The sequence below is a fragment of the Mustela lutreola genome, chromosome 5 (assembly GCF_030435805.1).
Source record: "Mustela lutreola isolate mMusLut2 chromosome 5, mMusLut2.pri, whole genome shotgun sequence".
In the NCBI taxonomy this organism is placed as follows: domain Eukaryota; kingdom Metazoa; phylum Chordata; class Mammalia; order Carnivora; family Mustelidae; genus Mustela; species Mustela lutreola.
The window spans coordinates 79,624,805-79,628,326 of record NC_081294.1 but is presented as its reverse complement, the minus strand read 5'-3'; positions in this window follow the sequence as shown (position 1 = coordinate 79,628,326).

The following is a 3,522-nucleotide window of genomic DNA, read 5'->3' as shown; positions in this document are numbered from 1 at the left end:
TTAAGTGATAGCAAAGTGATAATACAAAGCTCTGAAACAGGGAGGAGACCCCAGAGGGTTACTCCACTCCAGGATATTTTTCTGAACCAAAGCTCTCTAAAGAGGGGACATGAAGGGCCAAAATCCAAAGATTCAGCCATGCTGAGAGCTTTTCTTTTTTTTTTTTTTTTTTTTTTTTTTAAAGATTTTATTTATTTATTTGAGAGACAGAGATCATCGGTAGGCAGAGAGAGAGGAGGAAGCAGGCTCCCCGTGGAGCAGAGAGCCGGATGTGGGGCTCGATCCCAGACCCTGGGATCACGACCTGAGCCGAAGGCAGAGGCTTTAACCCACTGAGCCACCCAGGCGCCCCGCTGAGAGCTTTTCTGATAGCAGGAACATTTGCAAAGGCTGTGACAGGAGTGAGAGCTTGCCTTGCGGAAAAACTGAAAGGAGGCAGGCAGAATTGCCATATAGGCGGTACAATTACCAATGTTTCCCACATGAGGACATTAAGCTTGAAGAGATTAAATATCTCACCCAAGGCTAGTGAGGGTGAAAGCTGGAATGTAAACCCATTAAACCAGCATTGTTAACCATTACTGTGCAACTAAATTACAAACACTGTGAAGATGAAAGTATGTATCACTTAAATATTTTTATATCTCCTATAGCATCTAGCACAGCACACATATGAGGTCTGTTGTTTCCTTCTGTCATACCCAGCCACCTGGAATTGCTTCTACCCACAAGTCCAACACGGGGGTGGGGGAGGGGTGGGGGGAGGGGTGGGAAGGATATTTGAAGCTTTTTGCAATTTCCATTTCTTCTTGATTGCCTTTTCAAGTTAGTCATCTAGAGTTGGCGTTAATACACTTATTGTTTTAGCCTCTGATTTTCAAGTTTAGTTAACTACATATTTTTTCACCGTAGCTGTGTTTTGAACCTACCCTGAGGTTTCTGCATACATGAGCTAATTGTAATCAATTAAAAATCTTAGATATTTATCTTCCTCACTTTAAGTTCTCCACCAGTTTCCAAACTCCTACATGTCTGTCCCAAAATCCAAGTGTTAGCCTCACATATTTTCACTTTGGAGAAGTGAACAAATCCAGCAAGATGCCAATCTGAGAGTCCCAAAGTGGTATACTCCTTACTCTGCCCCTTAACTGCTTTTAATCCAGAGAAACCACCTTTAAATGTAACAAGGTACAGTCAACCATTCTGCACATAATGTCCTACCTTGTGGTCTTATATGAGGGGGAAAAAAATGTCAAATTTGAAATGCTTTAAAATCTCACCAGTAAAAAGTAGAAATCCAGATATCTTTGCCCAAATATCTAAATTTACGTGTAAGGAGGAATAAAAAAAAGTCTGTGCTGCCGCATATGGCTATGGGAGCAACAGCTGCCATCTTTACACACGTCGGCGGCATGGTGACGTTTGTGGAAAAGATGTTGTTACCCTTACCATCTACTTCTTTCCTAAATTACTTTCTCCCTCAATAGCGATACACTCCCTGCTTATGAACATAATATAAATACTGGGCTCTCTCCCTGAAACATTTTCTCTTGAAAGAAAATAAATTCATCTGCAGCTTCCAGTCTCCCTTTCTACTCCTTTTCTGATACCCCGAACCAAATTGTTTTGCGTTCACAGTGAAGTCTTGGTCCTTCTCTCTCTCTCTCTCTCTCTCTCTGAGTTCCCCGCAAAGCCTTTATTAAACAAATGGAGATGATTTGTGTTGATTCAATGGATGGGTAAATTGGGAAGTTGAGAAACTGAGTCACCGCTGTATAAGGTCTCCAGTTGGCAAGCAAACTGTACAGTGAAGGGGAAAACTGAATTTCTGACTCACATATCCATGCCTGCTGCAAGCCAAGCAGACAGCAAAGATAATCCAAGGCTATAAAAATTGCACTCTTTGGCTTCATCTGAAGATGTTGTCAAAGAGAGTTTCCACAGAGAAAGTTATTAATTTCAGATTGCTGCACTTAGAAACTTATTTCCCCACAGAATAGCAGTAATACTTTCCATGTGCAATACTCTTTATGTGAATTGCTGACTCTGAATCATCCATCCTGAGAGAGAAGAGAAATATTATGGAAAGTAAGAGCATAGCTCATGTCCGTTTTCTACTCCCCTCACCCCCTTCAGATAAAAATCTCCTCCAGAGTAGATGTAGTCTTCAGTCTTTCACATCCACCTGAGGCATGTCCTTGGCAGTACTGAGCTCAATAAGTAACCAAAAAGGGTTTGTTAAATTTTAAACAAAGCTTCATTGGTCTAATATCTCATTTCAGGCCCTGAATGTCTCCTGCTAATCTTTTTTTCTTTTTTTTAATTTTATTTATTTGATGGAGAGATAGAGAGCACAAGTTAGCAGAACAGCAGGCAGAGGGAGAGAGAGAAGCAGGCTCTCCGCTGAGCAGGGACCCCGTTGTGAGGCTCCATCCCAGGACTCTGGAATCATGACCTAAGCTGAAAGCAGCCATTTAACCATTTGAGCCACCCAGGCACCCCTGTCTCCAGCTAATCTTTACAGAGCTCCCACCAAACCATGCATTTCCATTTCCACTTACTTATTACTTCGTTTAATTCTCATTACATTACTATGAGTTTCGTTAAAGGCAAGGTGATATCTTCATATTACAAATAAAGAAAATTTTTAAAAAACCAAATAAAGAAATTATCTACTGATAATTACTACTGTTTGTGAAGCACCTTCTGGATCTTGGACCCTTCCACTTGTCGTCTCCTTAATTCTCAAAACAAACCCAGTCTGCAGCAAAGAAATTCAGGAGATTACATCACTGGCTCAGCTAGTGATGGTGGAACCAGAATGCAAACCTAAATCTGTCTGATAACAAAACTTGAAGACTGCTATATGTAGAGGAGAGTATAAGATATAGAAGAACCGGCCTCATCCTTGGAGTCTCTGCATTGAAATAGAGAAGATAGTCAACACAGACTCAAGACATTTTTTCAACTATAAAAACTGCAATTAGAGGCTCAGTGGGTTAAGCCTCTGCCTTTGGCTCAGGTCATGATCCCAGGGTCCTGGAATCAAGCCCCGCATCGGGCTCTCTGCTCTTCGGGGAGCCTGCTTCCCCCTCCCCCTCTGCCTGCCTCTTTGCCTACTAGTGATCTCTCTCTCTCTGTCAAATAAATATAAATAAAATCTTTTAAAAAAAAACCCTGCAATTTAACTACCGCTGTTTTGGGTTATATTAACTAAAGATGATGAAGAGAATCATGTGATCGTGTATGATAATCAGGTAAGGATTGAAGAGAGGTTTTTTTTTAATATTTTATTTATTTATTTGATAGAGAGAGAGAGAACACAAGCAGGGGGAGTGGGAGAGGGAGAAGCAGGCTTTCCAGCAGAGCAGGGAGCCCAATGCGGGGCTCAATCCCAGGATCCCGGGATCATGACCCGAGCCCAAAGCAGATGCTTAATGACTGAGCCACCTAGGCGCCCCAAAGAGAAAGGGTTTTGAATGAGAAAAAGGTTTTGCCATGAATGGAAAGAGGGGAAGGCAC